This window comes from Muntiacus reevesi, chromosome 2 (assembly GCF_963930625.1).
Source record: "Muntiacus reevesi chromosome 2, mMunRee1.1, whole genome shotgun sequence".
NCBI lineage: Eukaryota > Metazoa > Chordata > Mammalia > Artiodactyla > Cervidae > Muntiacus > Muntiacus reevesi.
This window is the reverse complement of record NC_089250.1, coordinates 33,487,786-33,502,062: the sequence shown is the minus strand read 5'-3', so window position 1 is coordinate 33,502,062 and position 14,277 is coordinate 33,487,786. Positions and strand designations below refer to the sequence as shown.

At 35.9% G+C, this 14,277-nt stretch overlaps 1 protein-coding gene across 8 annotated transcripts in view; it reads right to left on the bottom strand.

Moving 5' to 3' along the window:
• ZNF438 (zinc finger protein 438) overlaps positions 1 to 14,277 on the bottom strand; it is a 185,082-nt gene that overhangs the window by 122,379 nt on the left and 48,426 nt on the right. For all 8 annotated transcript variants that reach the window (XM_065921222.1, XM_065921226.1, XM_065921225.1 and 5 more), the window contains one exon: positions 3,739 to 3,796. The gene's annotated coding sequence lies outside the window, so the exon portion shown is untranslated. The remainder of the gene's footprint in view (positions 1 to 3,738; positions 3,797 to 14,277) is intronic.

Genomic DNA, 14,277 nt, shown 5'->3' with positions numbered 1-14,277 from the left:
CCAAGGCAACATTGTGATGAACTAAGCTGGGGTATACATGACAGTTGTAATAACATTAATCATCATAAACTATATCTAGAAAATTATGCTCACTACTGAAAATTGGAAAAGGCCACATATATAAAGATGAAAATATATGCCATCTGTAAATCTATCACTTAGAAGATTAACAACTGTTAACATTTGGCATGTGTCCTCACAGAGTTTGGCTAAGCATATACATGTATATACATACACACACACACATATACACGTACATCTTTGTTAATTTAAATTGAAATAATAGTATGGATACCACTTTTTAAATTTCCTTTTAATTATAAGCATAACTGAGAGTTGTGTGTTTAGAAACATGATTCTACTTCTCTTTTTTAAAAAACTTTTGTTGGTGTATAGTTGCTTCACAATATGTGTTAGTTTTTGCTGTATATAACATGATTCTTAACCGGGAACGGGATAATGGTGAGATGAGGGAAGGACCTGCAGGACCCCATTCACCTCCCCCAGCCCCAGACCTGTCTTGATAAGCATATACTCTGACGCACTGACATTCCCTGCTGCTCAGAGTGGGGTCCATGGATCAGCAGCATCAGCAGCACCTGGGAGCTGTTAGAAGTACAGAATCTTAGGCTCCACCACGAACTTAATCAAAATCTACATTTTAACAAACTATCCAAGGGATTCACATACACACTGGGGTTTGAAAAGCTGAGGCTGATAAGTTTCAACCTGACACTGTCAGTGACAGAACCCACTGTCATTGGCAGCAGCCAGGAGTCTCGGTCTAAGAGTTCTATGCAGATCCACTAAGTTTGAAATTTTATTATCACTTCTGAATAGAGATGTTGGACAGGGGGACATAGATAGGAGCCTGGAGCTCATGGGAAAGATTGAGGTAAAGAAATAAATGAGGGGGATAGATGATATTTAGAGTGAAGGATACATGAGATCATATAGAGAAAACATGGAGAAAGCAGTCATGGACTAACTGAAGAAAGCCAGCTTCCTGAGACTACAAAGAAGAGGAGACCGCAAACGAGATTTGTAATTGTATTTCTATGCTATGCTGTCAAGTGTAAGTCAGACTGGAGATTTAGAACCACAGAAGGACACAGCTGGAACTGATGGGGAAAAGTTACAGACAGATCTCTGCCCAGTGTAATGAGCAGTATAATGAATAAGCTGGCAACATTCTCATTCCTCCTCAAAAAGCAACTAGAATTATTTTATATCTACAAACTACAAAATCCACAGACAGCCATCATGATCTTCAAAGACCACCTTTCAAAGTCATGTGCAGCTCCCCTTCTGCCTCCCAGACTACTGATGAGTCTGGAGAGCTCCATTTCACATGCCAGCCACTCAATTACCCATCCCTGGCCTCTGGCGTGGGTCCTGGCTTCTGAATCCAAGTTCTCACCCCCACTAACCACTTCAAGTTGCCCAGCACTGACCAGGAGGCACACTGAGATCATGTTCCGCAGAGCTGCCAAGAGTTCTTGGCATCTGATCAATGGAGCACACAATGAGTGAGTGTTCGGCAATTAATCAGGTGACAGAGAACAACGACTGACAAGCTCAGGAGCCAGAGGATGAGCCAAGGCAAGGCTGGACCGGGGACCAGCAGACTCTGCTCCATGCCTGTAAGCCTGGGGGACTCTGCTCTAGGTCGCCAGTGGGATCAGACATCCTTAACCCAGACGAGTTGCAGTAACAGGAAGTTTACCCCGTGTCCTTGGACTCAGGGCTCCCTGGAAGCTGGTAACATTAGGAACCAGACTGTAGGTACTGAACACCGTGGGCACCAAGTCGTTCTTCCTCACACCCTCAGGGTTGGCCTAGAGACATCTGTTATCCTCTGACCTCACCTACGATAATTCCAAACTAGCTCATAGGTGTTTGTGAAGATTAAATGAGACCACCGTAAACGAAAAGTACAAGCGTCCATAGAAAGTAAGCAGTACCTATGCGCTACCTTCATTTATATGTTAGGTGACCATAAAATGACAGCCAGCCAGCTGAAGGGTAAAGCATGTTTCCAGAAACAATACTTCTAATGCTCCTCGAGCACAGAAGAACAATAAAAAGGCTTTTTTGTTTGTTTTGTCTGTGTGGACTATAATATGATCGATGAAATTTCAACGTGTCCTAAAAGAATTTTCTTCCCTTTTTAAAAACTTTCCTACCAAGGCTGGCACAAGTATGTTATATAATTAGGAAGTAAAGATGCAAATTCTATTGAAATGATATTGATGATACCAATTCTGAAAAATATCATCAAGCAAAAAAAACTCTTCAAGGCCAACAATTATTCTGCAAAAGTCATTCAGGCCTGGGTCTGTTGTTTTAAATGTCTATATCCTTTAAGTACAATATATTTCTATTTCCCTTGATGAAATTTAAGTTTAACTAAAATCACTAAACTTGGCAACAGCAGCAGGAGACCATTTATAAGGCCAGCAGGGCTATTTAATTTTATTAATGAAAAGTTATATAATAGTTTCAGCAAACTACAGAGCTCGTTTCTTATAGTCTTTTAATATTTATAGAAATTTAAAAGTTATACTGCTAGAGTTCATTTTGGAAACTGAGAATTTCAATTATCTGACAGCAATCAATTATTTCAGCTCAACTACAGAAATGGCTATGTAAGACTTATGCTCATCTTTATTCATACTCCTTCATGACAGGTCAACTATGTCTAGCACTTGACCTAGAAACTCGAGTAGCTGTGACTGAACAAAACCACCCTAAAAGGATCTCAACTCCAAACCACTGAGTCACATCACTGGTGTTTTTGCTTCTAACAGATATACCAAAGAAAAGAAAAAGAGAAACGTAGTACTCTGTGAACCATGTAAGGGGCCTGCTTATGTTAACAGAAAGAGCTGTACTAAACCACTGAAGAACACACACATACCTTAAAGGAACTGAAGAGCAAGTCTATAACTGAGTTCAAGGAGATGTGCACGGATACCAGGTCAATGTCCAGAAAACAAAATCCCACACCTCCCATGAACTGTAAACTGAAACCTATAGTCCCATATTTCCCTGCCATTTCTATTGCACGGAATCTGGGTTTTTCTAAAAGCAGCCATTTTGATTTTTCAAACTGTTACACAGAAAAGCTACTCCTAAACTATAATTTTCAAATAAATCATGATTTTTTGGCTTTAATTAAAACTTTTTATCTTGGAATAATTTTAGATTTACGGAACAGTTGCAAAGGTACTATAGAGTTTCCATGTTCCTTTCACCAAATTCCACCTAAAGTTAGCATCTTACATTACCATGGTACATTTGTCACCACTAAGAAAAGGATGTTGGTACATTACTATTGACTAAACTACAGACTTTATTTGGATTTCACCTGTTTTTTCACTAATATGTTTTTTCAGTCCTGAGATCCAAGCCAGGGCACCACTTTGCATTTAATAATTTCCTTTTAGGACTTTAAGTTTTGAAATATGCCTAACTCATTCATCTTATTAACAATGTTCTCATTATAATTATTACAGAAAATAAATCTAAGGCTCCCTGGAAAGTGTGATTTATTGGACATCAGAGAATGTTACATTAAATTCATGTAAACATGGTATTTATAATATTTTTACTGAGAAGAATAAAAGGTAAATCTCTTAAGTAAAATATACTCCTTTGCCTATTTTTGTCATGAACCAATGCAATCAAATTATTTAATGTTTCAGAAATATCTCTTCAAAAATGCTTGGCACTTACCTATGTCCTAAGGCTCCAGTAAAAAGTCCTAAGATATGGTGAATCCTTTTCATTAGTCCTGTAAGAATATAAATCAAATATAGATATTAAATATAATATAAATATAAAATGTTATCAACAATCATATTCAGATAATCCATTTTTATTAAATATATGCAACAACTGTATTCCTTTCACTCTTAATTATTGTATGGTATTTTTTTAAGGTAACAAAAGAACTAATGTGAGGAACAATTTCATAAACGTATTACATCTTTAGTTTGAAAATGAAGGCATGCAAAATTTAATACAAGTTTTAAGATGAATAGAAAATGTTCTAGAAAAAAAAGGAGTACCACAATGAATAAAACTGACTAAGAAGAATGCTTCACATTCTTTTCCATGTGCATAATGCTGTGGAAATTACTAACTGGTCACAAACAAGTGAATCACATTGAGGGCACAGCCTTAGTGAGGGGAAAACGGTAACCACGAGTTGGGGGTTAGGAGATTTTGGAGAAGACACGTGCCTGGTAAAGCATCTGTGTGTGTCATTTTGACTGAGACAATCCCAACTTATGTCCATTGTTGCAATGTCCCATTCAATTTATTATTTGTCTTGGATTTTCCACTTCCTGGTGATTTTTAATGACAGCATTATAATAAGTCAGAACATTTACTTCCAGGCTCTGCCCTGATCTCATTGAGCAGTGTGAGATGCCTGAGCTGTTAACCTAGTTGTCAATTCAGCCTGTGGTTAAAAGTGAAGACCCTGAGCAGTAACCCATCGCTGGATGGGCTGTAACTGACATCGCATTCACAAAGTCAGCATCTGAACCATGAGAAGAAAAGGGAAGTGCACTTGGACAGCAGTAGCCAAGGGATAGCTCAGTCCTTCCTTCAGTCTTGGGTGGAGGTGGGAGAAATAGTCAATGCTGCTGCCCCAGCTGTAACTAAGCTTGAAGGCAGTAATTTAAGAATAGCAGATGGAAAAAATGTTTTATATACAATATTGATCTACAAAGCATGACTCTTCATTTAGATCAAATGACTGGTCTTGAGATTAATCCTGCTCAGATCTGATTACAAAGTATCTTGTTTACAAAGTTAAGTGACAAGTATTATTCTCTTGGCTCTAATAGAGAAGAAATTCACAGTTAAATGGTGCCAGCTTTCTATCAGTTGTCAGGAGATATTAATACATCAAATAGAAGAAACCAGTTAATTCCAAAAATGGTTTGACTGTTTTCATCCAATTTATGGAGTTAACGTAGAGCTTTTATAAGTTTATTCTGTACTATGTAGTACACCTGACATGCATAGCTGCTAATTCAGTTCAGTTAAGAAGTTCAAAAACAAAGATAAAACTATAGTTAGTTCTCATTTGTCACAGTAATTAAGTTCTACAAAGTCAGCATGAACACTAAATTAGCAAACACCAAACTACTGCTCTTAGAGGAAACACAGAATTAGGTTTCTGTGAGCCTCTGGCTACAACAGCTTCATCAACTGATCAACAAAACCTTGTGTTTTACATGTTTCTGTATAAAGACACTATATTTAATATATATTATTGATTCATTAACATTGAACTCACAGTCCATAGCACTAACTCGTGCTTGAATAAAGCTTATTTAAGACATGTATTTCCTCTGTAAAATACATCACAACGTAGCCTTCTTGGACTTAGGAACACTGTATATAGCACTACAACATATGCCTTGGAGCTACTGTAAACAGTGAAATCACCAAAAAATAAAAGAAAAAAGTGGCACCCTGAAAGGTGTATACTGTGAGAGTGTGAGAGCTGAAAGAAAGCCTTGCTTTACCTCAGCTGGGAACAAGTAGGTTGAGCAACTCAAATTTTCTGTTACTATGGCCCTAAATAACTAGAAAAGGGCCAAGAATACGGCTTTGAGGTTTTTAATTAATTTTTTTGTGAGTAGGGTGAATTCACAAAATGGAATTTGTAAATAATGAGGAGACACTATATTTGACTTTACAGTGATAACACAAACTTTAGTTGAGCACAGTATCACAGAGTAAAAATCAATGTTCTTATTAATTTATAAAGCACAGAACAGAAATTAGCTTGAACATGGTTGTGATTAACACCTAATTCACAACCATACCATGTAAATAGCAATATATGACATTGAAGTAGATGCAAACACATCCCGTAATTATATTCACCAAAGATGGACAGTCTACCAAACAACACTGACAAATATTTATACACACACACATACACACACACACAGAGTTAAAGAAAATAAACCAGAATATTTTTTGACAAATATGATGTTGAATAAAAACTACTCCAATGTGGCAGTACATATTTTCTCTTTTTGCTATCAGTTTAGTTGCTTAATCAGGTCCGATTCTTTGTGACCCCAGGGATTACAGCACGCCAGGCTTCCTTGTCCATCACCAACTCCCAGATTTTGCTATATATCTTAGAAATCTTTAAGGGTTTTAAGACTCAGTAAAATCATCAATAACGTGGAATTTTTTTCAGTTGAGCACTTTAAATATTGGCTTCATAATAAACATATGGACAAGAGGGAAAGGGGGGTGGAGTGAATTGGGAAATCAGGATTGATGTTTATATACAATTATGTATAAAATAACTAATGAGAACCTGCTGTATGGCACAGGGAACTCCACTCAGTGCTCTGTGGTGACCTAAGTGGGAAGGAAATCCAAAAGAGAGGGGATGTATGTACATGTGTGGCTGGTTTACTTTGCTGTACAGTAGAAACTAACAATACAGAAAAGCATCTATACTCCAATAAAAATTTTAAAAATAAATATTGGCTTCATTTTGTTCAGTTAGTTGGAAATCTTTAATTCAGATTTAATCCACACAGAGAACCAGGGCTTTTTACTTAGATATGTTTATATTTTGTACCAGGATAAAATGGATTACAAAATGCTGACAATCTATTAACAGCAACATCTAAATTTGGTAAAATGTTCAAAAAAGATTTCTAAATAGATACAACTTATCTGACAAGTTTTCTCTTGTAAAAATTTCATTGAATAAAGGTATTCTAAATAGAGTAAAAACAGACTGTGCCTATGAAAATATATGAACTACAATATTTTCATGTTAAACTATTTTAAAAAATCAAAATTTACAATAACCTCAATAAAGTAGAATTTGCTTTGAACTTACCAGGTACTTTAGTACCTACACAGATGTTATACTCTCAAATTAAAAAATTTATGATTTACAGCAAGTAATAACTATTGAAAAAAATAAACAATTTCAAATTTAGTAATCAAAAATGAAACTGTGAAGACGACAATTTTAGGAAACAAAAATAATACAACCATGTTTCAAAACTACATTTCTTTCAGAAAAATACAGAGACCCAGGACTACAAACAAATTACGATGAAGAAACTAAATAATGTATATGAACTTTTACTGAGAATTCTATTTATGTTCTTTTTAAAGTTGAAAAAAATCAACATGAAACAGTTTTGTTTTGCTTGATATTTATCCTGATGATTTGGGTTTTTTATACTAACATGGAAATATGTTAATATTTTTCAGAAATAAATTTAAAAATAACTTCTTAATGGGACTTGAATAAAAATAAAAATAATCTGTCAATCAACAAATAAAATCATATTATTTCATTATTTTTTAGTACTTATTTTCAAAAAAAGAATCTTCAGTTTGGGTAATGAATGGTTAACCCAACTACAGTGGTTAACTTTACATGTCAACTTGGCTAGACTATAACGCCCAGCTGTTTGATCTAACACTAGCCTACATGTTGCAGTGAAGGTCCTTGTGGATGTGATTAACAATTACAATCAGCTAACTTCAAACAGATTATTCTCCATAACTTGGGGGACCTCATCCATACAGTTTAAGGCCTTAACAGCAAAGACTGAACTTTCCCAAGGAAGAAGCAATTAATTCTGTCTCAAGATTGCAACAAAGAAACCTTGCCTGAGTTTCCAGTCTGCTGAACTACCTTGCAAATTCTGACTCAAGGTTACATCATCAACTTTTACCTAAAATGTCTGCCTGTTGGCCTACTCTACAAGTATCACACATGCTAGCTCCAACAATCACATGAGCCAGTTCCTTAACATAAAATCTCTTTCTCCCTATCCATCTTTCTTTCTTTATATTTATTTATTTATTTGGCTGTGCTGGGTCTTAGATGCAGAATGTGAGGTCTTTCAGTGGCAGCATGCAAACTCCAGTTGTGGCATATGGGCTCTTCCTGAACCAGTGATCGAACCTGTGTTACCTACATTGGCAGGCGAATTCTTAACCACCGAACCACCAGGGAAGTCCTTTCTTTCTTTCTCTCTTCCTTCTATTGTGTATCTATCTACCTGTCTACCTATCTATCGTCTGTCTGTCTATCAGTCTATCTACCTATCATCTATCTATCTATGCACTCACAAAAGCTATAACAGCATAGATTCTATATCTCCTGCTACTTGTATTTCTCTGCACAACCTAATACACTAGGTAAGAGACCATTAGAAGTATCAAGCACCTTCACCCCATGGAAGCTGCTCCCTGATAAAAGTAGAAAATGAACCAGTTTCATCTCAGGAAGCATGCAGTCAAATCACTAACAAAACACTAACTTTAAAGAAGAATAAAACCTCAGATTTTAGGGCCACATCTTTATACCAGAATGATACCAGATAACCCAACAACCCAGGTTTTAAGGAACAAGGTTATGTCTTCCTTCGCTTTTTTATCACCATTCTAACAGGAAGTCTGATTAAGAGAAAGTGTTCTAAAGTGCTGCTTGGCAAACATTTCATTTTGCTAAACAATGTCTCAGAAGACATTGTGAGTCCTAAGTGCTATAAAGATGGCGAGAGAACATAAAAAATACGTTTTTGAATGTTTTCAATAATCATGTTTTCAGTAGTATTACTGTTGTCATTCTGAGATTGCTGTATGTGTAATATGGGATAAAAATGAATGAATAATTATGGAATTTTCTAATTCTATAATCACTTGAGTCTTTCAAAACCAGGATTCTTGGCACAGATAAAAGGAGATATAAAAGGAAGATTCAAATGCACTGTAGTCTAGAGTTTTTTTTTTTTTTTTTTTTTTTAGTCTAGAGTTTTAATTGGAAGCATCAATATGAACATGTGAGGTATTTTATTGTATCTTAAATATGTGCATATATTTCTGAGCCCTGATGACAGAAAAGGCCTACAAAGACCAAACCAGCATCACTGAGCATTCCTTAGAGACCAGAGCTTCTTAGAGAAATGGCTAATTCTGGGACTCAGAAGCCAATTTCAAAAGGCTCCCACTGGCCAAAGATGGAATAATTTGAGTTTCATTAATAACAATAATTGAGATGGATTAAAACTCATCAAATATGTTTAATTTAAGAATTCATGATTTTTCTAAAAATTTGGTCACCTTCAAGAAATGATAGAGAACCAAATAATTATCTTAAAAACAATTAAGTCAAAGAAAAACCTCAAGAATTTGTCCTGCCTTTCCTTTATGAACTGTAATACCTAAACTTTTTCAACTAGGATAGCATTCGCAACACACACATCTAATGGTAATGAGTAAAAGTCTAACTGGCTAGGAAGGTATAAGCACAGCTTTAAAACAAGTGGTTTATGTTAACCAAGGGGTGACCCTTAAGTAGTGAAGGTAAAAGAAAAAAACAAGAAAATGAATTTGAGTACAGGCATCCAATGCTGTCCACTGAGGGAAATACCTTCACACTGCCAGTTCAGCCACGTCACTAAAAAATACATAAATAACTAAGAAAACAACATTAATGCCCAGCTCCCAAGATGATAAGTCCACAGAGTTGCTATATGTTATTTAAATTTTCCAGTTTTCAACAAAAATGGCAAAATGTGCAAAGAAACAGAAAAACCATTTGCAGGAAAAAAGATAGGCAATATAAATTGATTTTAAAGGGGCTAGATGTTAGACTTAACAGATACAGACTTCAAATCAGCTATTATAAATAAGTGGGGCTTCCCTGATAACTCAGTTGGTAAAGAATCTGCCTGCAATGCAGGAGACCTCATTCGATTCCTGGGTTGGGAAGATGTGCTGGAAAAGGGATAAGATACCCACTCCAATACTCTTGGGCTTCCCTTGTGGCTCAGCTGGTAAAGAATCTGCCTGCAATGCAAGAGACTTGAGTTCGATCCCTGGGTTGGAACGATCCCCCTGGAAAAGGGAATGGCTACCCATTCCAGTATTCTGGCCTAGAAAATTTCATGGACTGTATAGTCCATGAGGTCGCAAAGTGTCGGACACCACTGAGTGACTTTCACTTTCACATAGAACTAAAGGAAATCATGTAAAAAGAATTAAAAGAAAGTACAATGAATATCAATAAAGATATAGAAATGATAAAAAAGAACCAAATAGAAAATCTGAAATTGTACAATAACCGAAGAAGTACAATAACTGAAGTGGAAAATTCACTATAGGAGCTCAACAGCATATATGAGTCAATAGATAATGTACAATTTGAAGGATGGGGAGAAAAAAATGAAAAGAGTGAACAGACCATCACAGAAAGAGAAATGAAATGAAAAGAGTCAATAGATATTGTACAATTTGAAGGATGGGGAGAAAAAAATGAAAAGAGTGAACAGACCACCACAGAAAGAGAAAGGGGCAGAAAAAAGATTTAAATAAAGGCTGAAATCTTCCCAAATTTGATGAAAACATTAGTAATCTATACAATAAGAAGTTCAACAAACTCCAAACCAGATAAATACAAAGAGATCTACAAGCAGACAAAATATAACCAAAGTGTTAAGAAAAAAGAAAAAATCTTGAAATTAGCAAGAGAAAAATGACTCATCACATAAAAGGAATACCAGTAAGACTAATAGCTGACTGACATCATCAGAAGCAGAAGAAACTAGAAGGCAGTAGGACTGAATATTCAAACTGCTGAATATAAAAAACTGTGATTTAAGATCTTAAGTCTAACAAAACTATCTCTCATCTATGAAGGTGAAATCAACACTTTCCCAGAAAAACAAAAACTGAGAGAAGGTGTTGCTAGAAGATCTACTTTACAAGAAATACTGGAGAATTCTTCAGGCTGAAAGCAAATGACACCAAATGGTAATCTGAAACCACACAAAAAACAAGACTGCCAATAAAGGTAATTACGTAAAACCTATAATTATATATTTCCTCCCCTTCTCTTAACTGATTTAAAGAGCAACTCAATAAAACAATAAGCATACAATTATATTGTTGGGCTAATAAGACATAAAGTTTTATATATTTGATAAAAAAAAAAAAAAACAACAAAGCAGCAGCAGATGAGAGCAAAGGTGCATTAGAGAAGGAAATAACACCAGATGGTAACTTAAATCCACAGAATACATGAAGCAAATGAAAAATAGAAAAATTATTGTGACTTCATAAATATGTACATACTCTCCTTCTCTTAAATGCTTTAAAAGACTTAAGATTTTTTTTTTTTATTAGTTGGAGGCTAATTACTTCACAACATTTCAGTGGGTTTTGTCATACATTGATATGAATCAGCCATAGAGTTACACGTATTCCCCATCCCTCCCACCTCCCTCTCCACCCGATTCTTCTGGGTCTTCCCAGTGCACCAGGCCCGAGCACTTGTCTCATGCATCCCACCTGGGCTGGTGATCTGTTTCACCATAGATAATATATATGCTGTTCTTTTGAAACATCCCATCCTCACTTTCTCCCACAGAGTTCAAAAGTCTGTTCTGTACTTCTGTGTCTCTTTTTCTGTTTTATCATTACCATCTTTCTAAATTCCATATATATGTGTTAGTATGCTGTAATGTTCTTTATCTTTCTGGCTTACTTCACTCTGTATAATGGGCTCCAGTTTCATCCATCTCATTAGAACTGATTCAAATGAATTCTTTTTAACAGCTGAGTAATATTCCATGGTGTATATGTACCACAGCTTCCTTATCCATTCATCTGCTGATGGGCATCTAGGTTGCTTCCATGTCCTGGCTATTATAAACAGTGCTGCGATGAACACTGGGGTGCACGTGTCTCTTTCAGATCTGGCTTCCTCAGTGTGTATGCCCAGAAGTGGGATTCCTGGGTCATATGGCAGTTCTATTTCCAGTTTTTTAAGAAATCTCCACACTGTTTGCCATAGTGGCTGTACTAGTTTGCATTCCCACCAAGAGTGTAAGAGGGTTCCCTTTTCTCCACACCCTCTCCAGCATTTATTGCTTGTAGACTTTTGGATAGCAGCCATCCTGACTGGCGTGTAATAGTACCTCATTGTGGTTTTGATTTGCATTTCTCTAATGAGTGATGTTGAGCATCTTTTCATGTGTTTGTTAGCCATCTGCATGTCTTCTTTGGAGAAATGTCTGTTTAGTTCTTTGGCCCATTTTTTGATTGGGTCATTTATTTTTCTGAAATTGAGCTTCAGGACTTGCTTGTATATTTTTGAGATTAATCCTTTGTCTGTTTCTTCATTTGCTATTATTTTCTCCCAATCTGAGGGAAAAAGACTTAAGATTTTTTTTAAAGATTTACATAAAGTAAAAATTATAACAATATACTGTTGGGTTTCTACAATATACAGACATAATATGAATAACAAGAGTAGCAAAAAAGCGGGGGAAGAAACAGAGCTATATAGAAGTTTATTTTGCTGAAACTAGATAAATATCAGAAGGAGATTCTTTTTAAGATCTGTATAGAAAGTCCTAGAGCAAACACTAATGAAATAATTCAAAATGTATATAATTTTAAAATTATTAAAGGAGCAAAGATACCACACTGGAAGAGATTCACTTATTAAAAAAAAAAAAAGAACAAAGAAAGGCATAAGACCTATTGAAAACAAAAAGCAAAATGCAGGTTTAAATCAAACCATATCAATAATATTAAATGTGAATAGGTTAAACAATCCAACCAAAAGTTGGAGATTATCTGATTGCATTTTTAAAAACTGTACCATATGTTGTTTAGAGCAGACACATTTTAGGTTTGATGAAAGTAAAAAGATACATGAAAGTGAAAGTGAAGTCGCTCAGTCGTGTCCAGCTCTTTGTTGACCCCGTGGACTATAGCCCACCAGACTCCTCCGTCCATGAGATTCTCCAGACAAGAATACTGGAGTGGGTTGCCATTTCCTTCTCCAGGGGATCTTCCCAAACCAGGGATCGAACCCAGGTCGCCCGCATTGCGGGCAGACACTTTAACCTCTGAGCCACCAGGGAAGCAACCATAAGAGAATCAGACAAAACAGATAAAACCACAACAACAACAATGAAGAAGAATTGAAAGAATAAATAAAGAATTAAAAAATTATAATGAGAGATTTCTTTATCCCATTTCAATACTAGATAGAACAACCAGGAAGAAAATCAATAGAAAAATAGAAGATTGGAATAAAACTATAAGCCAACTAAACCTGCCAGACATCTGTCCACTTCATCCAACAACACAATATACATTCCTCTCATGTCCATTAAACATTCTCTAAAACAGACCATACTCTAGACCATGAACAACCCTCATAATTTAAAGTGATTAAAATCACGTCAAGAATGTTCTATGACCATGATGGCATGCATATCAGAAATCAGTAGCAGAAGGAAATTCTGGAAATCCACAAATGCATGGAAATAAAACAATATACTGGTAAATAACCAATGAAACAAAGAAGAAATCATAACAGAAATTAGAAAATACCTTGAGACGAATGAAAGCTAAAATACAACATACCAAAATTCATGGGGTGTAGACAAAGAAAGCAATGCTTAGAGAAATTTTATAGCTGTAAATGCCAATATTAGAAAAGAAGAATGATCTTAAATCAATAACCTATCTTCTATCTTAAGAGCCAAGAAAAAAACAATCTAAATCTAAGCAAGCAGGAGGAAGGATATAATATAGATTAAAGTGGTGGACTGCTGTCCATAGGGTCACACAGAGTCGGACACGACTGAAGCATCTTAGCATGCATGCATGCACTGGAGAAGGAAATGGCAACCCACTCCAGTGTTCTTGCCTAGAGAATCCCAGGGATGGAGGAGCCTGGTGGGCTGCCATCTATGGGGTTGCACAGAGTTGGACACGACTGAAGCGACTTAGCAGCAACAGCAGCAGCAAAGTGCCAAAAGATGAAATAGACTAGAAAAACAAGATAGAAAATCAATGAAAACAGAAGTTGTCTCTTTGAAAAGATCCCCCAAATAACATCCTTTAGTTATGAAAGTGTTAGTTGCTCAGTCATTTCTGACTGTTTGTGATCCCGTAGACTGTGGCCCACCAGGATCCTCTATCCATGGAATTCTCCAAGCAAGAATACTGGAGTGGGAAGCCATCCCCTTCTCCAGGGGATCTTCACAACCCAGAGATCAAACCTGAGTCTCCCACATTTAGTTACAGTGACCAAGAAAAAAATGGCAGAACACACAAATTACCAGAATCAGAAGTGAACAAAAAGACATTACTATTAGCCGTACAGAAATAAAACGTATTGAATAGGAATACTATGAACAACTGTAAACCAACAAATTGGAAAATTTAGAAGGAAAG